This window comes from Harpegnathos saltator, unplaced genomic scaffold, assembly GCF_003227715.2.
Source record: "Harpegnathos saltator strain DR-91 unplaced genomic scaffold, Hsal_v8.6 scaffold485, whole genome shotgun sequence".
In the NCBI taxonomy this organism is placed as follows: Eukaryota; Metazoa; Arthropoda; class Insecta; order Hymenoptera; family Formicidae; genus Harpegnathos; species Harpegnathos saltator.
This window is the reverse complement of record NW_020230299.1, coordinates 893,772-919,835: the sequence shown is the minus strand read 5'-3', so window position 1 is coordinate 919,835 and position 26,064 is coordinate 893,772. Positions and strand designations below refer to the sequence as shown.

The following is a 26,064-nucleotide window of genomic DNA, read 5'->3' as shown; positions in this document are numbered from 1 at the left end:
AAAAAACGCAAGTTGACCTTCAAATGACCTTGAAAATAGAGGTCAAGGTCAAAGTCAAGGTCATCATAAGGTAGCTCATTTAAATCCCTACAACTTTTATTGAAATTATTTTCCCTGAAACTTCAATACTGAAGAGTTATTTGGGGTGGGACATTAAAATGGGACACTCTGTATAATATACATATACACTAACTCCATAACCTTTAACCCTCTAAGACTACGCATATACCCTAAACGCTGCACGCAGAAAAATGTTATCGAATAATTTACCAGCCTGTATCGCGCAACTGGGATATACTCGTACAATAGCAAAGATTTCAAGAAAGTATGCTATAAATTTACTATATGGTAAATATTATATGGTAAATACACTATATACTATATGATACATTTATACTTGCAGTTAGTAGAAACATAAATATATGAAATTGGATAAGATTAATTCAATTTTAAATTGTAATATAATGATATGAAATTGTTGGAACGTATTACGTACGTGTTTTTATATTATGTTACGGTTTGACTAATATGGTAATTTTTTTAATAGTTCATACAAATTTAGCTAGATACATGTTAGCTAAATGAAATTAAATTTGTATATACACGAATACACTCGCGATTATCGCGAATCGCGTGGAAAACAATCGCGGATGAAACATCAAGGCGCTTTTGATAATATTGACAGAGGAAGAGAAAAAAAGACACGATTTCCGCGAACGATTACGGCTTGTCAATAAACGAGATTCTTGTTTGGCGAGAGTTTGAAAGGACGATAAAAACGCGTAACGAGCATAGTTCCATATAATTTCCATGAAAGTGATATTATAGTCGATCGTGTATGAAAAATCGAACGGATTAATGGCGGCAACGATTGCAACATTTATCGCGCGCAATGAAAGCAGTCGCGAATTTCGTGAGTGGTTGCGCAATGCTTGTGCGCAAATTCTGAGCGTCGATTATGTTTAATTGAAACAATCGAGGGATCACATTGACTGATCAATTAATAGGATCAATTTGAAACTAATACTACGTATCAGTATCAGATATTCAATAAAGTTATTCAAAGTAACAATCGCCTGATTGTTTCGAGCTGTGTATCTCTGGACGTCGCAAACACAAACATGCAAAACCCTTTCACTGAGAGAAGTGTTTGATATTCACGAATGTGATTGCACGGTGGAATAATTAAATCTGGGAAATCTGTCAGCAAGCGCTACGATGTTCCTCGTAACGACTTTATATCAACCTGGCCTGACGCCAAAAAGGATGTTTAATTCACAATGCGATCGATCATCTTTTTTCTCTCAGAGTGCATGCAAGATTCTACGAGCTGAGTGTAAATCGCATTGATTTTTGACAGCGAACTATCGCCATATAAAACTCATCACCTAAAACTTTTGTTTCTCCCACATGCCAAAAAGTTTTGGGAACTCGGGATCGGCCGCGTTCAGTTACAGATCTGAAGCAAAAAGGGTACATCGCTGATTAGATACGAGGATTGATGACCTATAGAGAAAAATACACGAAAGCGTTAGCCTTTCGCGATCGTTGTGACTCGACGATTTCTATTTGGACCACCATGTCCCAGTTTTCGACCGCTGAGGGCAGACAAAAAGAAAATTATTGTACATTTACCAACCTTCGAGCCGATCCCGCTTAGCCCGAACCGAATCCTTCGATGCGGCATTCACTTCCGAAGTTGTACTTCGCGCTGAACGGGCTTGCGGCCGCAAGTTTCGTCAGATCTGAAGGAAAAGAGGAATTTTCCAATCAGCTACCTAGTGAAAATATACCGAGACATAGAGAGAATAATTGAATAAATGCTATTAGACTTTTTTACTCCACTCGGTCTCAACAATATATTGTTACAATAGCACCCTGACTTTTGTTAATTTGATGATTCTGAAATTTCCAAAAGTGAATAAGTTAACGAAAGTTAGGGAACTATTGTAACAATATGTTCTTGAAACCAAATAGAGTGAAACCAAAAAATCTAGTACCATTTTTTCTCCCGACAAATAGTTAGCGAGATATCGCAAGTTAAGTATTAAAGAAGTCATCAAGTTTTCCTTAAAGTTTACCTTAAATATCTCAAAACATATTAGGTAAATAAAAAAATATTTCAAACAAAAGTTGTTCAAATTAATTGGTAGGAAAAGATGATATAATAAAAAATGAAGGTTTCTGTTTCAACAAAATAAGTTGACCTTGACCTGACCTTGGTAACGCCACTCAAAGTCAAACTGATAAGATCAGTAAATATATCGTTTTGAACCTTATAACTTTTGTCTGAAACACTTTTCTGTAAAACTTATATCTTTCGAGATTTTTAAAGGTGTCCATCTTTTTTCCTTAGCCTGTATGTATTTGTGTTATTGTTTCCGTGCCGGGCAAGAGGCCATGTGATCTTTCGCCGGCAAGATGTGTCATAGAGAGCAGTTACGTTATTTACTCGATCATTTGATATACTCTCAACATCGTAATGTTACACATTATTTTATATTGCTCAATTTTCCCTCGCGAGACACTAAATCTGTCAAAATATATTTCAAAATATCATTTTTCAACGCGACTCCTCGCGCGTTTCATTTTCAAACACGGTTTTTCCCCTGGTGATAAAAGAACAATAAACCAGATTCGCTTTAACCTTTGTCGCTCGTCGACGCGTGAAATACAACTCCGCTCGATCGGTTTCGCCAAATTTTCGTTCTTCTGTTCGATTTGACTTCGCACGATTCTGCCTCTATGTAGTAATTAACTCCGCTCTATTATTTCAATCTTAATGGAAAAACGTTATTATTAATTGCAAAATGCTGTTGATGCAGGGTGCTAGGCCGATTCTAATCCAAAATAAATGACATCATCAAATCTGACAGTTTTTTAACAGCTAACAGCTGATCGTAGGTGGCAATCATTTGACAGCTATTAAGGAATTGTCAAAGCTGATGATGTCATTTGTTTCGGATTAGGACCGGCCTATCTCCTCCATTTTGGCTGCTATTGGCTGCGTTCAGAAAAAGTGACAGTTGTACAACCGTTTGGTAAAAATTATTTATGACTGATGTATACTTTTAGATCTACCAATAACACATTCCTCTTTTCGATCGCAAAGTCGATCACTCAATCGTTGTGTTTTCTGAACGCAGCTATTGTCAGAGTATCGTTACCAAGCAGGCAGCAACGGCTACTTTGCGGCGTTCTCTAAGCAAATTCGAGTGCGTTGTTTTAACATTTATAAACGTGTAATTGGCATTGAAGCTTTCTTTGCGGGTTCCTCGTCCTGAATTACGTCATTTAATTACGTTCAAACGTGTACGAAATTATGTCTAAACGAACTGAATGACGCGCTTTGGGACGACAAGAAATGCCTGAGAAGAAAGCTTCAGCCGATTGCGAGCTTGCACATGCGTACGCGAACGACACCGTAGGATTTGAGATATAGATGAGGGAGCCTCCGCGAGCGGCGACGCGCGACTCTCGATATTAAATCTAAAATTACTCACTGCGTGAGACGACATGTATCCGCGGAGACAGTCTCGCAGTCGGCTTTTCGAGTGGTCGCAGGGGAGCCCACATTGCCCTCGATGTTCAACAACGTACAGCGGGATGTATCCGCGACTGAAACAAGCGGCTTTGTCGTACGCTCCGCGGAGACGCGTGTCGAAGACTTAAGGTGTCCTTAATCCAACAGTGATAAGCGCGACGCGGGTGGCTACGCCTCCGTACTCTCGCTCGCTCTTGATCCCCGGAAATTGGATCGATAAGCTCTTATTCCAAACGTTGCACCTTGGATCGACCGCCGCCGCCGCCGCCGCCGCTGCCGCCTGAGAGATTCCCAGTCCCACGCCACTTCACTCACGCCCTCCCCTTGTGCACTCGAGTGCATACTGTGCAGAATATTTAGCTGCGCGTAAACTATTTGCAGCGCTCGCTAGTTATAACCAGTCGAGCCAAAGACTAATATGATGTAATTCGATTAGGGGGATCGGACCTAAAGCTACCGGAATGCGATCTCATCTCTCCCAACTCCTCCCCCCCCGCTTCTCTCACGCTCTGTCTCTTTCTCTCTCATCCCCCCGCTTTCCTTCCGCCTCTCTTTCTATCTGACGACGAGGATGATTCGCGGAAGTTCGGCTTCGTCTACGAAATGAATGAATTAATGAAGGACGAAGACAATACGCCAACTACAACACGAGTTGGGCGGTATTTAGTGTTAGGTTCTTATTCACGAGGTCGTGTTGAGTCTCTCTCTCTCTCTCTCTCTCTATCTATCTCTCAAGACGTACTGTACGGAGCGCTTCGTTGGCTACGAGGCATCTGAAGATAAACTCGAGACGATCTTAAATGTAAAATCTGACTGTATGAATATCGAGGCTGCGGAGCCTCGACCGTGTGTTCCCGCTTTCGGCTTTTGGGACTTCCGATCAGATTCGCCGATTGGTCTTTGTTTTTCTCGAGACTGGTCATAAGTACGTAAGGGGGGATTGACGCAGGAGCAGCCCTCTCGCGCTCGCCGAAGCGAACGATCGAGATCGCGCCGCGGTGCAAAAGTTCGCCATTCTCTGCCGTTATAATACGTTATTTTACCGAGTCGCGGTATAGCCGGTCGATGTGTTATTTGCGATTTTATTCGCGGGCGCGGGCGAGCGCGGGATTTAAACTTAAGCACGGTGCGACGTTATGAAGCACTATTGCCCGCGAAGGAAATAAAAGCGATTTAGTGTGCCGGGCATTGTTGTCGAGCGGCGGCGCAGGTGAGGTCCCGATATAATTCTTTTCGCTATCGCCCCGGTTGCCTCGGCCTTTCGTTTTATTTACGGAAAGGCCGAGGTGGAATAAGCGAAATTGATACGGATTAACTCAAGAATCCCTTAACTCCGTCACGCTGAAAAAGGAAATGAATATGAAGGACGAGAGCGCTTTAATTTTAACCCGTAAATTATCCGCGCTCCGGCGGCGCGAGCGCGGGTCAAAATTAAAAACGCGGCGAAGAAGAGAAGGGAGAGAGAAGGAGACCCCGTCGCGTCGTCTGGCAATTCGCGTTATCGATAAATTCGCATCACAAACGCGTCCTTCTCCACCTCTTCTCGTCGCACCCATTTGCAGCGGTCCGCTTTGTTAATTGATTTCACGTTGATTGAACGCTGCGTCTTCCATTGTTGTGCAAATTTCCGATTCTAATTGCAAACGAAATGCTCTCCGCTATATCCGCTCTCATAGCGCCGGCAGCTCTTACGAGTGACGAAATGAAAGCGTAATTAAATCCGATCTCCGATCTCCCTCGATCTCGCCGCACGCGAAAGTATCACCCTCGTCGTTGCGGAATCTGTGCGTCGTGTCGGTGGCGACGTTAATGGTGGCCGATAAGCGGCAAAATCGCACGGGACCAAGTACAATTTCGTTTTCGAGCGACGAGCCAGTGTTGCCTTTCTTTATCGCGGCTGCCCGCGTCGGTCGTCGTCGGGTGTCGCGCGTGACGATGATAAATTCCGCGGCGCGGACGGCCCGGCGATCCGCGGAGGACCGCGCGTCTCGCGGGATGTTCGCGATCGCGGAATGTTAACACGTCTCATGGCGCGTGTTTCAGCAAGACAGAGAGAGAGAGAGAGAGAGAGAGAGAGACAGAGAGAGAGAGAGAGAGAGAGAGAGAGTCTCGTTGTCAAATATCAACGACGACGAGCGATCGATTCGCGCCCTTGTGAGCCTCTCTATTAATTCGGATCCATCGATGCGATACTCCACCAGCTGCCAATCACCGTTCCCCGTCGCCATTAATACGCCCGGTGCCATTAATCCGTGGCGAAAGGTTATTGCCGATTTTTATGAACGCTGGTGGAAGGAGCCGAAAAAAGGAAAAAAAAAACAAAATCCGAACGAGGAGCCGCACACGGTTACCGGTAGTTTACGGTCGCCCGGCGAAAATCCTGATTAACTTTTCGGCGACTCGCCCGCTCTTACGAGCGCCGGTCATCAAGATGGGATATACCGTAGTGGCCTTGCACGTCGACCCGATTAATTTTTCGCTACGGTCGTTTGATTCGAACACCGCTGTCGCGCTCTCGCAGTCGCGAACTGCGTTTTTGTCGACGGAGCTCGGCTTCTTCCTCTCTCTCTCTCTCTCTCTCTCTCTCTCTCTCTCTCTCCCTCTCTCTCTCTCCCCCTCTTTTTCTCCACCATTCTCCGAGTCCAAGTTTTGGTTTCACATCAATTCTGCGGATATGTAGAGTCCAAATTTCGACTCGGTTTTCCAGCCTACCATAATTTTGGACGAATAAAATTGGCATTCGTTGTTTTCGACCGTTCGTTGCTCGGTCGAGGAAATTATTTCGCATATTTACTTGCAGCCTGCTTTTTCCTCTTATCGAGATAGATCTGAGGAATAATGGATTCTCGCAAGTTCCTCCTCGGAGACGCGTAACTCTTAAAACTCGAGTAAGATATTCAGTAAGAGCAAAAGAGAGAGAGAGAGAGAGAGAGGGAGAGGGAGAAAGGGGGATAGAGAAAGAAAGACACAGAGGAAGTAAATAAAGCGACGGTTCTGGGGACGGTGCGCGTACGCAGTACGCTTTAATATCTCGCGATCCGTAGCTTCCATTTTATTCTTTTCGATCCTGCCGCGGATACACGACCCTCTCGACGTGGATTAATATTACGACAGTCGGGGGACGAGGACTAACGTGCGCGTCTGTTAAAAATGAATGAAATAACGAGCTTAATATCCCGGCTGTTCCGAATTTCACGTGACTCGTAACGCCGGCCGCTTGAGTTCCGCGAAATTCGTCGTCCGGGAAGCACCGTCCTTGCAAATTTTCCTCAAAATGTAATCCTTACCATATACGCGCGGATGTATAACTCGCGGTGCTGTACGGCCGGCGTCTGAATCGCAAAGAGAAATGCCTCGGAGCCGGTGGAACAATAGCATCCTGTTTTAGTAATTCAACCTGCGCCACGCTTTTCTGTCATTCTTCTGGAGCGCCACGGCGCACGCTGCATTGTATCAGAAATTCTCGCGGGTATCGCCGACGCGCTCGCCAAACTGCACCGAATCCCTGTGCGCTCGGTGCATTTCACACTGATTGCATCACGTGAGAGCAGAAAAAGAGAAGGGGGAAGAGAAAGAGGGGGAGAGAGAGGGAGGAGCGCGAGAAACAGTGATAATTGACTGGAACCACTTGCGGTTACAATTTTTCAATTTTTCGGCGCATTATTGTCCCAGAGTTGGACAACACAGTTACTGTGTTGCAAGCTACTTTTTCCAGCAACTTCTTGGCGAGAATATTATTTTCCCTCTTGAAGCAATGCGAGATATTCTTGAAAAAAAAACTAACTTCCCCGACCGTGATTGATAATTATCGTCACTTGAAATTAAAGCTTCTGGAACAATGTCGCGGTTCCATTCTTTTCCGGCCGCCAACTCTCTCTCTCTCTCTCTCTCTCTCTCTCTCTCTCTCTTTCTCTCTATTTGTGGGAGCTTTAAATCCATCCCTCTGTTCTCCCCTTTCCCTACCTTGCCTTCTCTCTCTCTCTCTCTCTCTCTCTCTCTCTCTCTCGTTCTCTCTGCCTCCATCTTTATTTCGGCGCCGGCAGTAGAAAAAGTCGTCTTAGAGCGGACATCGAGTCGACGGGCAAAAATGAGAAAATAAGTACGAGAGGGAGTAAATGGCGGGAAGCAGTCGCCACGGAACGTCGCGGACGTTGTACGATAAAAGTAAATAAGCCGGTGGGTGTCTCCGGGACGTGATGGTGGCGTACCGGCGGCGGAGTAAGGCCCTTTCGTTATTAGAAGCCGCTCTGCCGCCATTCCGAGGAGCCCCTTCCAGTCCCCGTGAGCGCGCGCGGCAGTGGCTTTTCTCCGCCGTCCCTCTCGCCGAGCGAGAGAGAGAGAGAGAGAGAGAGAGAGAGAGAAAGGGAGGAAGAGAGAGAGAGAGAGACAGAGAGAGAGAGAGAGAGAGAGAGAGAGAGAGAGAGAGAGAGAGAGAGCTTTACTTTCACTTAGCTTACGGGCAGGCTATCGCCTACGTGACAGGGCACCCCCGTCTCTAATCCCATTTCTATTAGCTTCTCTTCTCGCCGAAGAGATACTCACGCCTGTCACGGGATGCTTTAAGGGACGCGTTTCGTGGAGATCCACGCCCGCCTTAAAGCCCGCTTCTAGAAATTAGGGTGTTTGAACGGATTCGCGGGATGAAGTTACGCGCGAGCGCGACAAGCCAGGTTATCTGGGCTAATTGGCCGACACGACGGCATTCGGACAATTACATTTAACGTGCGGAAGGGAGACCGTTAATTCGTTACGTGATGCACGTTATACGGACGAAGACGCGCGAGCGGGGAGAGAGAGAGAGAGAGAGAGAGAGAGAGAGAGAAGAGGAGAGAGAGAGAGAGAGAGAGAGAGAGAGAGAGAGAGAGAGAGAGAGAGAGAGAGAGAGAGAGAGAGAGAGAGAGAGAGAGAGGGAGAGGAAAAATCGGGCCGCAAGAACGGATAAATTGATTCGTCGATTCTCCGTCAGAGTTTCGCTCGGAGCCTCGGAGCTTGCTGCAATCTCGCGCCGATCAGCGAAAGTAAGCGAGTGATCGTTAAATATCGCTAAATGACGTTACACGCGAACATTACGTAGCCATCGTCGGCAGCGGCTCGCGCAAGTGGCAAGTATCCTAGACGCGAACACGTTTTTATCCCCAGGCGGAAACAACGAAAGCAGATATTTATCAGCGCGCAGGCGAGACTGTCGCGCGCGCGACATATCGGAAGGTCGCGCGCGACGGCGCGTTCTCGTTGTCGCTGTCGCTGTGCCGTCCGCTCGCCATCGGGCATATTTGTCGCGGGTAGATTGGCTCTTTTTCAGGCCGACAGGCACGAAATAACTTCTGAACGAATAAACCGTAACGGATGGCCATAACGATCCGCCGGCCGGTGTACGCGTATACGCGCCAGCACGCGTGATCGGCTGTCACGGCGAATTTTCGCGGTGTACACGCGCAACGAGGGCGTCGCGGAACAAACCCGAAAAAAAAGAGAGAGCAAAAAAAGCGGCAAACGGAAAAACAACACGAGACGGAACAGGGATGGGAAACGCGTGAGAGCGGGGGAGAAAGAGGATTAGCCGATTTTTGGCGCGCAACGGCGGCGCCGCGCCGCTCGCCGATTAAAGGCGTCCTCGGCGGAGGGAGGGTTGCTTGGTTATGGAGGGAGGAGGAGGAGGGGGAGAATCGGAAAGTTCCCTTCTACGGCGAAAACTGCAAAAGCCGCGCGTCAGTTCCAAGTTAATTTATTCATGATGGCGTTAAAATATTCATTGGATACGCGAAACAACGTGAGCGCGCCCGCGTGCCATTCGATCCTTCTTCTCCCCTGGCTCACCCGCGTAATTCCTTCCCCGGCGACTTTTTCCGCCGAGGCGGCGACGGCGACGACGACGGCGACGGCAACGGCGGCCGCCGGCGTGCGCGTCGCGACGCGCCCGCGTTTATATGCGAGCGCTCGCGCGACTTACGGCGCGCGTCTGCGCGCACGCGCGCGCGAACCCCTCATCTTTTATGGATCGCGCACTTTCGTGAATGATAAACGATGGGTCGTCTGTATTTTATAGTAAATAAAAAAGTCCGATTTTCTCCGCCGGCCGGATATCGTCGTGCGTTGCGAGAGCGCGTTGAATCGCCGTCGTCGTCGTCGTCGTCGTCGTCCTCGTCGTCCTTGTTCTCGACCTCGTCGTCGACGTTGTCGTCGTAAATGAATTTTTGGCAACTGTTTGGAAGTGCTACCGAATCAGAGAGGAACCGCGTCTTTTTTGTATTAATCGACGAAAAAGCTGTAAAAAATATATATACGAGATTCTAAGGAGCGAGGAGGGCTAAAAACTTGAGATTTTTGTGAGGAAAACTGGAAAACTGGTTTGATTCGGTTAAGCTAAATGTGGTTGAATCTGATGAAGATTGGGGAATGAACTTTGATTTGCATAGAAATTTGCAAACTTATATATATGTATGCGTGTGTGTGTGTGTGTGTGAAGCAATATAATAATAAATTTGGCTTTACGCGAAAAGTATCGGTCGTATGCAGAACAAATATTTTCCAGCTTTTTTTTACAAAAAATCTTAAGCTTCTCTTAAAAACTAGTACCTCTATATCTTTTTGTAGCTTGTTTTGTAGATTATTACAAAAGATACCAAATATTTACCGAACTTTTCCTTCTTTCGGATTGTTGATTCTCTCTCTCTCTCTCTCACTCTCTCTCTCTCTCTCTCTCTCTCTCTCTCTCTCTCTCTGTCTCTCTTCTTCTGTCTCTTTCTCTCTCTGTGCCGCACGACTGAGAGATCAAGTTCCGGTCATTTCGATGAGAAGATTAAATTTACGCGCTATAATGTCGCGCGTATTATCCACAGACGTAATTTCTTTAAATGAAATTATCAGACTGGCTCGTATCGCAACGAGCGGAAGGAACGGCGGACCGACGGGGAGGCGCATATCGCTGCCACAAAGCAGAACGCCGCAACGCTCGCCCGCGGTATTAATCCATTATAAAGTCTGGCGTCCGGCGCCCGCGATTCGATTTAAAAATCGATCGATCCAGTGAGCGGCCTGGGGAAGGGGGCGGCAACGCAGAACGCAAAGTCTATTACTCCCTAACTCCGTTTTCGTTAACTCGCTCGGACGGCCCGATCGGCGCGCGCTCCGTCACGCCAAACACCTCGCGCCCCGGAAAACACTCGACACCGCAAATGTTGACACGTTATTCCACGGCAGAGGTTGTGCCTCTGCGACCTGCGAATTCATCGACAATGATGACCAACCGGTGGCGACGGCGGCGGCGGCGGCGGCAGCGGCTGTTCGGAGCGGGCAGAACCTTCGTAAATTAATTAGCAGTTGTAATTCAGGAGTGCACGGCGCAATAACGCGAATACGACGCGTGTCCGGCCCCGTTGCGGGCATTAAATGACAATTTATCCGAAAGCATATCGCCCCGTTATTGCGACGAACGAGCGCGTTTCCTGTCTCCTCAATGCTCCGGCGCCTCCCCCCCCCCTCTTCCTTCACCAAATAACATCCATCGTATCGAGATTAACTCCCGCGTTTACACGCGATTGTTCTCCTCTCGACAGTTGCTTCGATTCGCAGAACTCTGCGTTTGCGCATCGAGCGCGCGGATCCTTCGATAAAGACGAAACCGACGCTCGCTACCACGTGATTAATCTATAAACAAATGCAACGTCCGTTCATTCGTTGATTTTTGTTCGTTTGTTAATTTACCAGTCTGTGTCTCGCTTATCGTTCACACGTTTTCTCAGCTTCAAAAACTAACCCGAACGCGTTCGTCGCGCTCCGCGCTCCGCTCGCCCTGCCGGCTTGTTTTTCATTTCCGCGGCTTATTCTTCATCATCGGAGTCTCCCTTCGCGACACGGAAAACCTCTTTCCGCCGATGAGCCGACGAGACAAGACGGGGAACGAGCCGAGACCAAGCGAGGAAGGGAGAAAAAAGAAAAACAACGTGCTGCGGTCGCCGCGAGATTGATTTCCGAAATTGATCGTAGACGGAATCTCAGAGCGCCGGCGTATTTTCACGGCGAGACGAGACGCGCCGCAAGCGCCGCTCGCACGGCGAGGTTCAATCGACGCGGCGGGCATTAAGAGCGGGAATTCGACGCGATCGTGTGTGATTCGCCTGCCAAGTGCGCGAGAAAGGCGCGGAAAGAGAAAAAGGAGGCGAGAGCAAAAAAGAATAGAGAGAGAGAGAGAGAGAGAGAGAGAGAGAGAGAGCGAGAGAGAATCTCGAAGCAGGTGGAAATGCGCAACGCGGAGCTATCACGTCGATAATCGAGTCGATTAGTTTTTCGATTTCGCCTGATTTCCGCCGTCATTATCGATGGGAGGATCGTTTGAGGACCCTCGACTCCACCCGACGGCGCGTTTTTTTCCATCTATTTTCCGCATAATCCATTCACCCTGTCGATCGAGGTCGCGCGCGCGCGCGCGCGCGTGGAACACATGCGTCGAGGTTTCCCCGAGGAAGATAGCGGAATATGATTATGATGGCGAAAAGCCAAACGAAAGCGAGAGATGAAGCGGCGGAAAATATGGAAGTGGCGCGGCCGAAATTCTCCTGGAAGTCGCGCGGCTACAACGCGTTACGATCAATCGCCGATACTGCTTCCTTTCGCGGCCGGATCGTCTTTCGTTCGGTCGGCAGTCGACATGTATTAGATGTGTGAATTAATTCGGTCCGGTTTTTTTCTTCCAAAAGAAGACTTTAGTATGAAAAAACATGAAAAAGTACACTAATCAAAGTATTTGCCATCGCTTGCTATTATTTTGTCCCATCTGTCTGGCAGTTGTTGCATTCCGTGACGGAAAAATGACTCGTCCTTCGAAGCGACCCATTCATTGAGCCATTTCTCTATTTCTTCATAATTGTTGAAATGCTAGTTCGGAAGCCCGTGTGCCATCGATCTGAACAAGTGATAATTGGATGGAGCAATGTCTGGTGAATATGGCGGGTGAGATAAAACATCCCAGCCGAGTGCTTCCAAGGTGGTCTTCGCAATCTTTCCTTTCCAACATGTGGCCGAGATATATCGTGCTGGAAGATCACTCTGTCGTGTCTCTTTGCATATTCCGGCCGCTTATTCTTCAATGCGTTGTTTAAACGGGATTATCGAAATATATCCACTTTTCGTCTCCAGTCACAATACGATGCAAGAAACCTTTTCTTTTTTGCCTGGCAAGTAAGATTTCAGACATGGCTTTTCGCCTCTCGATGTCTCTTTCTTTCGGTTCGTATGGCACCCATCTTCCTTCTTTGTAAATTTTTCCCTGCCAACGCTGCCAAACGCACAGAAATTATCGACCGATCAACATTCAACGATTGCGCGAGCTCATGTTGCGATTGACACGGATCTTCTTCATCGATTAGCGCCTGCAATTCCTCGTCCTCGAACTTCTTCGCTTGACCTGGACGTGGTTTGTCATCGATACTAAAATCATCACTTTTGAAACGTCGAAACTATTCTCTGCATGATTTATCATGTGGGAGCACTTTCATCATAAGCTTCTACGAGCATTCGATGAGCTTCAGCGGCTGTCTTTCTTCAAATGGAAACAGAAAATGAGAACTTCCCGGAAATGATGCTCTTTTGGCTCGAATTTCGACATTTTCGAATCAGATAAACACGATATTATTGTTACAAACCCAAACGTTTATCAATTGAATATTATTGCCAGATATCAAAACTAAAAAATAAAGTCTTTTGCAGACATTAGAGGTTAGAAAATTATATAGTACAGCAATTGACCGCCAGATGGACCGAATTAATTCATACACCTTGTAATTCGCGTCGTTTTCAGGAACGCCACTCGCTCTGTGCGTGCTTCAAGGCGGTGAGGATGATGCACGAGAATAAAGGATTCCGGGAGGAGGAAGAAAGTTCGCGTATGGACGCGCGAACTTTGATCGATCGGGCGCGTCTTCGTGGGCGCGCATTCGGTGACGAAATTCGCTGACGTCCACGCGCATGTGGACCGGTAAAGGCGGGTGGACAGGTAAAATCGTAGGCACGTAATTAGGTATTAACCGCTGATAATTGCGGCGAAAATCGGATTACCACCGGCACGACCGTATCGTAATTGCGTTTTCCGTCTGCGAAGCTCTCTCGCAGTTTGCGCGGCTAATCGATAACGCGCGCTCGCGCGACATCGCGTATGCTCGAAAATGCAGAGAAACATGCATCCCCGTGTCGCCCCGGCATTCCGGAAAGGAACTCTATAAATAAATTGCGGACGTGACGAGACTGAAATCGCCGACGTCGATAATAATCCGAGGGAATGATAAGAAATAAACGAAATAAATGTGATCAAGAAAAAGGCGGGATAACGGTTGAGCGAATAAAGGCCTGCGAGTGTAAGTGAGTGAAAAAGAGAAAGTAAAAAGAGAGAGAGAGAGAGAGAGAGGGGGGGGGAGGAAGGGTGACGAGAGTCGAACAGCAGCAAATAAAACGTGGACGGACAGATAAATGGCCGGGCGGGAAAAAGAGAAGCTGACACGAAATAAACTAGAGATAAAGAGATGCCATCAATCAGCTTTCTGTTGCGAAATCTCATAAGAACAATGAATGCAATTAGCCGGGAACGGTTACAATGGGGAACCGAGGGCTTGCTTGCCGGGAAGCGCGCGGAATAAAGACGGAAAACATTAGAGGGGCATTCGTTGGGCTACCGAACTTACGGGCGAGCGGGGGAGAGGAGAGAAGGGACGAAGCGTGCTGACGACAGCTAATGAAAATTACCGGATTCATCAGCTGTTATTATCGGCGAAGGTAAAAGACGTTCGAGCGAGGCGAGAGAGAGAGAGAGAGAGAGAGAGAGAGGGGGGGCGAAGGAGGGAGAGTAGAAAGGCGAAGAGCGGTACAAAGAGGATCAAGGGATAAAGGGCGTGAATTAAGAAAAGGGAAAGCTTTGGCATTCGAGCCACGCGCGTAGCTCGCTCATAATCGAAGTTGACGCGCGCTTTCATCGCGTGCCGAAATCGCCATCGATACGAGAAGCCGCGCAGCGCGATTTGCCGCAGGACGCCACGCCGGAGCGTCGCGTGGAGGGATAATATTTTCGACAATATCGCAGGCTCGAGAGCGGGCAGTATTCTTGCTCTCCGATATCGTCGTGCGCGAGTCCTTTATTTTGCGTAAGATCCGGTTGTGTAACACACGTCGCGACAGACTCGCCGCTGCATCGATTTTTCCGCAACTTTGAGAAGCGTGCCTGCGTCTTCCGAGCGTTCCGATATTTCGCCGTTTCGTTCAAAATGATTTAATTGTTTTCTACATGTCCCCTTCCCTCCCGTTCCATTTTTTAATCTCTCTTTTGCGCAGTGTTCTCTCGTATTCGAAGCTTGCCGGCTATCGGAAGGTGTAGATGCAGATGAGAGGGAAGAAGAAAGAGGGGAGTAGCGGAGGGAGAGAATTAATGTTACATTTGTTGGTAATTTTAGATCCCGGTAGATTAAAGCAATGACGCGGCCCGGCAACGTCAGCCAACTCGGAACTTTGTTCTACAAACGCGCTGCTAACTTATTCAACGCTTCAATAATAGATGTAATATCGTAAAACATCGCGACTTTTGTACAACGTAAGATTTTTACGATCAAAGGAACTATTTGGCAGAAGGAGATTAACTCGCGCCATGTTCTAAGGATAAAAAATGCACAGGGGAGAAAATTGCGTTAATCTGTAAGTCAGAGAGAGAGAGAGAGGGAGAGAGAGAGAGGGAGAGAGAGAGAGAGAGAGAGAGAGAGAGTTCAGTTAAATTTTCAGCGTCCCCTGGCGGGGCGAGATCTCCTCCTCTCGTTGACCAAAATCTCCCGCAACTCGTTACCCGAGGCGCAAAATTCGATCGATGCGCACAGATATCTCCGGCCGAAGTTTCGATCGCACCCCGCATAAATGTCGTCGAACTCGAAGTCCGATCGACGAAGAGAGTCTCAAGAGCTGCCGCTCGGCCTCGGAGGGGGAGCGGCCGAAAAATATTTAGCGGGCGCTAAATCGCAAGAAGAAGGTAATTAGCGAGGTAATTAGAATCAGCAACTAGAAAAAAAAAAAAAACGCTGCGACCCCCGCGGACCCTCCTCCGGCAATTGCGCGCTCCAGATTAGCTCGGCGCCGAGCTAATCGACCGGCGGACATAATTCTCTCCCCCTGTCGGCGCGGAGCTGCTTGTTGAATCGCGCGAATGGCATCATACGCGTCGGGGTGCGCGCGCGATAGGGGGTCAGCAGCCGGGACGGATGGCGGCTCCATTCGCCATGACTAAGTGATCACGTCAAGACTGCCGCGCGCAAGCCAACGGGCGACAATGGCGCGAGTAATGAACGTAACCGCGGAATTACACTCCGGATGATAATCGAGTTTCGTCGAGCTGTTGTTGCGCGCCGCCCGGCCGCCCCGCTGCTCGTGTCACTTCTCTTCCAGTGGGACGGCGAATTACGGCGCGGGACTCGGGAACCGCTTCTTAAACGCTTACGTAGACGCGATATACCACCGCCTCATCTCGATACACCGGAGCAGAGTATCGATTCCGCGGCCGCTGGGAACTCCACCGCGCGAGTCGCAGGAGCGGTTCCCGCGGGCTTCGCCCGGTCCGGGATGAAACCACCCGCGGTAATAGCTGATGCTGAAGAAATGGCGAGAGGCTCGACGGAGGAGCGGACTCTCGTTCCCTCGTTCGCACGTATCTACTTTCCGCGGGACGATTTCCGGCGAGTTCGAGTCGCCGCGCCGACGCGAGCGAGGCGCAAACTTCCGCGGGGGAGAGGGTGTTGGACTTGGGGTGTTCGGACATATTTTTTCCGCCTACGTGAGAGCCCAACGGCTTAAATCATTCCGAATCCTTTCTCCCCTTCCCGGCAGGATATCCTCCGTCTCAGGATGTGCGGCAAGGGGACGGGGAGAGAAAAACGAAGAGGACAGGAGAGGAAAGAGGGAAAAGCGGACGAAAGCAGGTTCTGACACGAGGCGCAGGGGATGCTGCCAAAGAGCTGCCCCGGTCGCAATGACGACGGAGAAGAAGAAGAAGAAGAAGAAGAAGAAGAAGAAGAAGAAGAAGAAGGAGAAGAAGAAGAAGAAGAAGAAGAAGAAGAAGAAGAAGACGAAGAACAGAAGACGCGAAGGAGGGAGCGAGCGGCGTCTCCGCGCACATCGGGGGAGATACCTGCCAGTTACGCCCGCCGGACACGCAACGCCCTTTGAATTACGATCGCGCGAAGTTAGTCTCTATTAAAGTCATAAATTTCGAATTCAATAACAGCACGGCCAGCGGATACACTCGAGCGCTTTTCTCTCCTCCGTTCCTCCGGCTCCCGCCGAGATGAGGGAGCGCGAGATCCCGCTCGCTCGCGAACGCAGCACCGCTCGAGCGGGCGGACGTGCGTGTGCACACACGATAAAACTTTTCGGCCGCTTGACAAATTGTCGCAAGCTGGAATTCGGCACTAATCTATTCGTCTCGTCGTCGTCCGCCGCTCTCGTCGCTCGATCACCTCGCGAGAATCGATATAGTCGGCCGGGCTGCCGTTGGCACGCGTCGCCCTCCAATTCGCCGGACATCGCGGACATCCCGTCGCTCCTTGTCCGCGCCTACGCGCGGACGTACCAATTATTGTGCTCTGTGGCGCAATCCGCGGCTGCCGCTGCTTTCCACCCTTCCCTACCGGGCCGCGCGTCGAGAGCTAAATCCCGCGCGCAGCGCGGCGACTCGGAAAATCCGCGCGCACCAGCGCATGCCGCTGCGATTGGTCGCGCATTAGCAAAGAGGGCGCGTTTGCTCGCCGCGAGTCCTTCTGTCCGTCGAAACGCGCAACTGGTCGTCGCGCCGGCTGGACCACGACGGCGCAGGCACGTTCCTTCCGCGTAGACCGCGAGACCGAACGGCCAAGTTGTCGAGTGAACTACCCTCATGAGACGGGGAGGGAGAGGCAGTGACCTGTTCCGGCAAATTTCCGATAATTAATTGATACATCGCGCAAATTGCGGAGCTCGCCGTATTAATCGGAGTTACGTGGTCGCGCGAGCGCGCCGTGATCGCCTTTGAGGCACGTATTTTCCGAAAAATCTGAAACACATGAAAATTTATATACGGGGGTTTCCGGGGTCGCTGATGACGAACCCGTTATCAGATTTGGGAGATTCAAGATGGCGAATCCAAGAGGGCGGACGCAAAAATGAAAAATCGCGATAATTTCGGTGACAATGGGTATTGTAGGGTTTTTGGAGTCGCTGATTACGAATCCGTTATCAAATTCTCAAAATTCAAGACGGCGAATTCAAGATGGCGGCCACAAATATGAAAAATTAACTAACCGGAAGACAATGTCAAGTAAATGTATTAGAATTCCATGATCTGCCTTGAACTTGAATCTGTAATCTTGAACAATGAGTTTTGGACCTCGGATTCGTAATCAGCGACCTTGAAAGCTAACCAAAATACCAAATTTCAGCTAATCATATAAAAATTTTACGATTCCGCCATCTTGGGAAATTAATTCTGGAATTTGGACCTCAGATTCGTAATCAGCGATCCAAAAGACTCCCAAATCTTGATTTTGAGCAAAAAATCCACTCATAGTTCGTGGAAAATGATTTTTTTCTGTATAAATGTGTATTTCTCACACTTTGTTTATTTATAATAAATGAACAACTTATGCAAAATACTTTTCAACCTTTCATATATATATATATATATATAAAAAGCTCCATATCGTATAAGAAGCTAAAGAACACAAAAAACCCGACCCAAAAATCCCTCAAATATGAAATCGTTGCGAGCGAGGGTCAAAAGGGAGAGTCACTTAGACACGAATGAAATGACGAAACAGACGTTTATTTTAACAGCGCGACGGAGCGCTCATCAAAATCGCAGGCTTGATGAGCGAGCGCTAATAAGCTAAGTAAATCGTCTCAGATCAGCGGAATCACTTTTTCGCGGAAACGCACGCGACGGTGAGAACGAGACGTTCTCAGAAATTCGTTCGGTCAACGCTTCCCGAGAGGAACGTTCGTCTTCAAAAACCCGAGCAGTCAGTCGATTAGCACGTGCACATCGAACACATGGGCTCAGGCGATTGGGCCACGTCGCCGACACCGCTGCGAGAATCTAACGTCAAGATCAGCTGTGTATACACAGTAAAACAGGGCATTGTCATATCGCACCGACGAAACGCCAAGTTGATCTACATTCGCGACTCACGCGCACGCGAGAGGTAAACGAGAGGTGAAGGATCGCAGAGCCGTTATCTCTCGTTAGAGCGCTGAACCCAGCGAGCAGCGCAAAGCTTCGAAAAGATGCCGATGAGCTCAGACCGGAGCTTGATCGGAACAAAATATTTCATGAAAATGTGAGAATAAATAGGTGGTAAGTATATACTTAGCACTCGAGGCCTCAAAGGGTTAACGTCGTTAACGTGCAAGAGCGTTAATCCGCAGTGGCAGCGGGGGAGACGCTCGGCCGCGACGTTCGAGGAACTTTCGCCGGTCCATCAAGACTCGAGTCCTGAGATGATTTCGCAGTTCAGCCGGTCATCTCAGTCCGCTTTGCGCTCCGCAGTCGACGTTAACCCGCGTGCAAATAACGAGCGGCTCGAACGATCTCGTTAGACACGATCACGTTTATACGTTGCACTTTTACCACAGCGCTCGCGCTCCGAGTTTCCGCGGGTTCAAATTTCGCGACTGTCCCGCGAATATCCTGCGACAGCGCGGTGTAGTACGCTCGGAATAGATAACGAGTTATTTCACAAGCAATTTTGTTGCTTCCTACCGTATTATCGAGAGAAAGGGAGAAAGGAGCAAGGAGGCGGGGGGAGAAGAGCAGATAGATAATTCACTGCGCAGCTTACAGTCTCATCGCAATTAAAATTTCGCCGGGACTTTCGCAACAAGTCTGGCAACTTTGGCGAGTCTCAATTGAATCCCCCCCCCCCTCCCGCTGCCGCCCAATTCTGCGCCGGGTTTACGTGATCTCCGCTGTTCCGTACGATTAAAGGGAACATCACGGTATCCGTATCTCAATGAACGAAACGTTCGGGCGGTAACCATTTAAGCTGGAATTACCGCTTCTCTATATCGACGCGTGTAGATATCCCGAAATTACCCTGCTTATCGATACCGCCGTCACATAAAAAGTTCCTTCTATCGAATCCCTTAATTTCTAAGTTACGCGCCGGATCGCAGATTTATTCGCACCGGCGCGGCCCTCGGGCTTATCTTCGCAATAAATTTTCAGCCGCATCGAGATGCATACGCGCGAACCACCGCTGAGCTCCTCTTCTCCTCCCCTCTTCCCCCTCCCATCCCCCCCACCCCACCCTCTCTCTCTCTCTCCCTCTCGCGCGCGCACCCGCAACGAGCTCCCAAGTTTTGACGAACGCGAAGCCCCTTAATCCGCGCAATAAATTATAATCGCGCATCCTGTAACTTCAGTTAATGACTCCTGACCTCGTTAACCGAGCTATGTACAGCGACCGAAACAATGCGGCGCAAAGTTTGCGCTGCGCCGATGCGCAAGTTTTCGCCAAGTAATTTCGACGCGATCGATATATACCGGCGCGTGTGAGTTGTTGTCTCGATCGGGCACATAAAGACGCGCGAAATTTCGCGAAAACTTCGCCGTTCCACTTCCGGCACGGCCTGAACGAGAAAGAACACCGGGAGGAATTGTCCAACCGCACCTCAACGATCGTCGAATCGCCGATGTCGCGCAGCCGAGTGTCGAGAAGCACGACCGGCGCGACTTTCGACGGAGACAATTCGCGACCGGGATTAACATCGGGATCTTATCGGCGATCGACAACAAATTTCCACCGGGATCTCCTCCGGGCAAACTTCTCAAAATGAGAAGTGTTTGAAGAAAGAAGTGCGTAATGCAAGGGCCGTGGGGAGAATATATTTATTCTCTTTCTTTTTTAATTTCATCCACCGAAGAAGGGAAAAATGCATCGTTTACAAGTTTAAATAAGAAACAAGGGTAAATATTTACAATAACGGACCACCCTCCCACGGTCTTCATATTGACATGTATTATAGAACTGATCCTCCTGAGTAACAATCGACAGGTTTCAGCCGTCGCTCATTGTTTATTACAAAGTTATAAATAAATGAAATTTTGTAGATAGAACCATTTTCTTTAGACACAATGTACATTAAACAACGTTAAACGGTACATATAAGCGCTCGCCCGCACCCTTTCCTCAAACAAATCTTAACCTAACCTAACTTATTGCATCTTCATACATTGTTGAATATCGTTGAAAAAGTTCTCTCAAGATCTATCACCTAGCTCAACTGAACTTATTATATCTACATATAATTAAGTGTTATGGATTTTAAGCAACAGGCCTTTTCAACAACGCCCAACAATAAAGATGCAGTAAGTTAGGTTGGCTTAGGATTTTTTGGGGAGGGGGTGCGGGGGAGGGGCGGAGCCCCTCTCCCGCTTATATGTACTGTTTCCTATATTTCTATATATTATATATACTATGTTTGGATTAACTGTAAGAGGAAGAGTGTCATACATTGGTTCATTATTCCTTGCAAGTACGTTTCACAGGTCTAATGTCAACAATAGCTTATTTCATCCCGGTAATGTAACAATGTAAACAAAACAACTTATCGTACAATACGACGATAAGAAACTATAATATCTATATACAGTGACCGAAAATTACATCATATTCATTAAATTTTCTTTCTTAATAACTTTTTCATAAACTTTTTAATAAATGAGCGACGGCTAAAACCTTTTGATTGTTACTCAGGAGGGTTAGTTCTATGAGATATATATCAATATAAAGATCATGGGAGGGTGGTCCGTTGTAAATATTTACCGAAACAAGTTTAAAGGAACGAAGGAGTCACTTTGACTCCTTTGGTAGTTTGAGCGTTTATGCGTCATCCCGCAAACAGGCAATTAGCGCGTAATTGGCGAGACTTTTCATTGCACGTGGAGGAGGAATCTCGGTTCCAGTGATTGAAAAAAACAATAGTGTCTATGTTGCCTCGAAAATCGAAAACATTCGTCCGCGAACATTCAGTCGCGTTAAAACGCGACCGACCGATAAGTGGAAATCTTTTACAAGAATCTTTTTGTGTTCCCGCAAGCGTCCGGTTCCGCCAGGCGGCAGAACATTCGACTAAACCAACGGAGTTGTTTTCTCAAATGTGTAGCGGAATTTAACATTTTCCCTCCGCGCATGATTCTGAATATAGACACATGGACATCGATCGGCCGACCGTAAGATCAACGTTGGTTGAATACTCGCGGGATCCGTCAACGACGGGGAGAAGCGGGAGCTCGCGCAAAGTTCCACCGGTAGCAGCGATAAATTCGACCGACAATTAATATACACTATTTAATTGGAGGCACTTGGAATCCGCGGTGAATAAGAGAGGAGCATATTTAGCAGCCGTGCTATGCAAGATACATTCTGCTGTAATTAATCGTGCGCTAACCACCACGAGCGGTCATCAGGCGGCCGGCCGATCAATTGGTGAGCGCGGTCGCGTTGTATGTTTAATAATTTCTAATGGCAATCGGGCGGGCGCGTGTGAGCGCATCGGTAATTGGCCACCTGGATTACCCGGCGATATTATCCAGGGATTATCAAGGTTTTCTCCCGCCGGCCAAGAGCGTTTATTATCGCTTCCGGCCCTCTTCGTCACTCCGTCGCTCCCCTTCCCGAGCGCTCTTCCCGCGACCTGTCAACTGGCTAAACGGCGGAATTATAATCGTACACCCTATAACTTCGATGCTGAACAACGTGTCAGCGATAAATTGCGCCTCGCGCGTTCAGCTGCAATTTCGTTGGCGCGCTCGCGCGCGTACGCGCGCGCGGTAAGTACGGCCGTGACTTATACGAGCTGTCGTTACGGGAATTACAACGTCCACGGGACGACATCCCGAGGACTGTAACTCCGTGCGTGCGTGTACGGCTGTAACGGCGTCGCTTGTCGCGAACGAATCTCAATCTCGGCGCGATTATTACGACGTCGAGCCATCGACGTGTACCCGCGGAGATGCGCGATCATCCGGGCGCAATTGTGGCCGGCTCGAAAGTGCCTCTCTCTCTCTCTCCCTCTCTCTCGCTCTCTCTCTCTCTCTCTCTCTCTCTCTCTCTCTCTCTCTCTGCATCGGCGAAGTGAAACAGCGAAGTGCGGCGGTATTTTATTCAAGGGAGAGGAAAAACCGAAGATAATCGCGACAATCACGGTTTATTGGAGAAGAATTTTTTGCCTCCTTATAGGTGAGAAAGGAAATGTCGCTGTCGCGCGCGATGTTTCGAGACGAAGAAACAACATCTCTCGCGATGTTCAAACCGTCGAAAAGTCAAGCGACAAGGCGCGTCCGCGCCGAAAAGCTCGAGTCGATCAGCTGAACGTGTAATTACGAGGTCAAACGCTGCGATCCACTCTAAACTTACTGCAAGATTAATAGAAGAGTGCCCGTCGTCGGCGGGAGCTCGCAAACGCGGCGAATTCGCGCCGTGTTACGTGAATTAACAATCAACTTTGAATATTCTGCGATTCACATCATGGTGGGCGGTAAAATTTGACGAGCGATAACGCGCCCTCGAAAGTGCGCGTCGCGCGAGTTGACGAGCCTGCGAGTAAAAGTTTATATACGCTCGCGACGTGATATCGGCGAATTAATAAACGCAAAGTAATCGCCGTGTCGAGCCTCCGCGGTGGTGAAAGGGCGTTTCTTAATACAGCGTCATATCTATCTGAACGCTTTATTGCGACACGAGTAACGAGCGCGATTTTACGGCGCGTCTTAAGACGCGGACGCTACTTTTGCGCACGCGTGTTCCTCTTTTTCTTTACGGGGAGCAGCCGTAACTTTCGCATCGTGGAATATTAACGACGTCATTACGTAACATCCGATGCTCCTTGATGCCGAGATATTCGCACGATGAAAATAAAAGTAACGGCTGAGCGCGCCCGCCTCGCTGCGGAGCGTAAAATGCACGAGGTACGAAATAATTCGCGGCGATAGTTACTCGACTACGGTCTCTCCGTCTTCCTGGCAATTAAACAAAATGCAAGACGGAGTCAGTCGAACGGAGTATCTTTGACGAGTCGAATTTGACTAAGATTTCGTCTCGCCATTTGATGTGTAAGTCTTAACGCGAGGGTTTTCTTCTCCTTCTCAATGCCCAAACTTGGGAGAATTTAATGAAAAGATGCTAAATTTCTCGCCTAATACAGTCATAGTGTTATAACGAAGAAAAGTTATAACGAAGAAGTTAAGAAAACTGTCGCTGCGGTGTGCGCGCAAGAGAGAGAGAGAGAGAGAGAGAGAGAGAGAGAGAGAGAGAGAGAGAGAGAAAAGAGCTCTCGCTGAAATATCAATTTACTGATGACATTCTAATATTTTGATATCCGTCACGGACGAAGCAAGCGACGAGCGAAATTACGACGCGCCTGCACGGAGGCGCCAGTTCGCAACGACTGCATAACGGAAACCGAAGCACAACGCTGATTGTTATCGGCCATACGGGACCGAATAACCCCCCGTCGCGGACGTAGCGCGACATCCCGAGGGCTAATCACGAGCATCTGCCGCGATGTTACGGGATTCCAATTACAAGTCGCGCCACGTCAGTTACAATCTCCATCCGGTGTGTCTCCTTTCTGTTCTTCTTCCGGGAACGGGAAACGCGAGACGCAGACGGCGGGTTACGCAGGTGAGAGAGAGAGAGAGAGAGAGAGAGAGAGAGAGAGAGAGAGAGAGAGAGAGACGGAATTACAAGGTGAAATGCGTTTTCGACGACGCGTCGCGACGCGCTGCCCGTTCTCCGCACGTTGAACTTTATTCTCACCTTGCCACTCGACTCGCTGAATGCCGAGTGCAAAGGCCGTCATTACGTAAGCCCCGGGAGGAACGTACTCTCGCAAAGTGAAACACGGTCCGCGTGAAAGAATAGGGCCGACTCTTTTCCTCGGGACCTCTCTCTCTTTCTCTCTCTCTCTCTCTCTCTCTCTCTCTCTCCCTCTTTCTCTCTTTCTATCGCTCGCTGGCTCTGTCGAGCCGGAGCGGGAAATAAAGAGAACGAAGGGGTGAGACTGCACGTCTCGTCCGCAAAACGCTCGCTTTTACATCGCCCTCCGAGCCTTGGTGGATGACACTCTTACATTTCGTCAAGGACCCGGTCACGTCGTCGCAGCCATCGTCGCCGTGTGGGAATCGGGCGACGCGAGCGACCGAGCGGACAAGCGCGTGGCCGACGACAAGGACGGCGTGAGTAACGATATTTTCCAGCTGAAATCTGAAAAGTTTGCTTATCCTCAGCCTCGTAGCTCGACCTTATCTTGATTTTATATCCCGGCGCTTCTCTTCGTGGATTTCTCCATTTCTTTATAAAAACGCAGATATTTCCAGCGAGAAGCGTTCAGATAACAAACTTCCGTCTGTTCCGCCGTTCTCGCGTCTTATCCCTTGCCGTCGAAATCGAGATCCAAATTGAAGGCTTGGTGCCTTCGAGCACAGAGGGAGAGGAGAGATTCACTTCGAAAATTATATTTTTACGGAAGAAGTTGGCGGCGCGCAGATGAGCTATCGAATTAAACGCGCGCGCCCGCGCTACTTCTTGACTTTTTCTCTCTCCTCTCCTTCTTTTTCTTTTTCTTAGTATAAAGTAAGTGTAAAGATTCGAGCGGGAATTAACTTTCCGGGGTAATTCTTGACTGCGGCCCTTTCCCTGAACTTTATCTCACCGAGTTGAGTCGAGCCGGGTCGGGCAGAGCAGATACGAGATATTTTCGGGATGTCGGTCGTTAGTATTTTTATAGTCGCGTGAATAAATGGCGCATGAAAACGTTCGCGCGGCGTGCTCACACACGGGACTCACGGGGGTCGATGCCAGGTCGTCGACCAACCCGGATACATACGAATTATCCTGCTTCTATCGAGGCGATGGTCGAGTCTCGCACGGCCGAGTCGGGGCGAAAGAACTCGCGCGAAGGAGGGAACTGCTCGACGAGAGGGCGACTCACGGATACGCGACGGTCCGTGAGACGATGACGGAACCACGTGGTCGACGAGGGATAACGTGCGGTTCGTTGAGCGATGAACTTGGTCGCACGATCAAGCAATGTCAAGTCGCACCGAAACGGCACGGTGATTTCGGCGATCGCCGCCAAGCCTTCTCTCGGGGATCAAAGGCAATATTGAAACGCCTGATCGCTTTCATTCGGTAAACTAGCTTTTGCGCCAGCTTGTTATCCATTCATCATTAAATGAACGTTAATAAGCTTGGATCTCTGAACAGAGAACGGCCGGTCGAGCAACGATATGTCCAACTTGGCAGCTCCGGGCTATTATCGATCCCAAATTTCCTGGTATAATATCGCCATGGTAAAAATCTCGCTGGATATTAAACACGAGCGAGCAAACGCTACGTGTGCTTATATATTCGCAATTTCTCTCTCTCTCTCTCTCTCTCTCTCTCTCTCTCTCTCTCTCTCTCTCTCTATTTATCTATCTCTTTCTCTTCCTCCGTTTCTCTCTTTTCCTCTCTAGGCTAGCT

General features: G+C 48.7%; 1 long non-coding RNA gene across 1 annotated transcript; it reads right to left on the bottom strand.

Annotated features, from left to right (window-relative positions):
- Positions 1 to 504: 504 nt before the first annotated feature.
- LOC112589356 (uncharacterized) lies at positions 505 to 3,769 on the bottom strand. Its single transcript, XR_003113489.1, has 3 exons — positions 3,504 to 3,769; positions 1,640 to 1,745; positions 505 to 1,459 (listed from the first exon to the last, which is right to left on the bottom strand). It is a non-coding gene; the product is annotated as an uncharacterized LOC112589356 (long non-coding RNA).
- Positions 3,770 to 26,064: the final 22,295 nt, after the last annotated feature.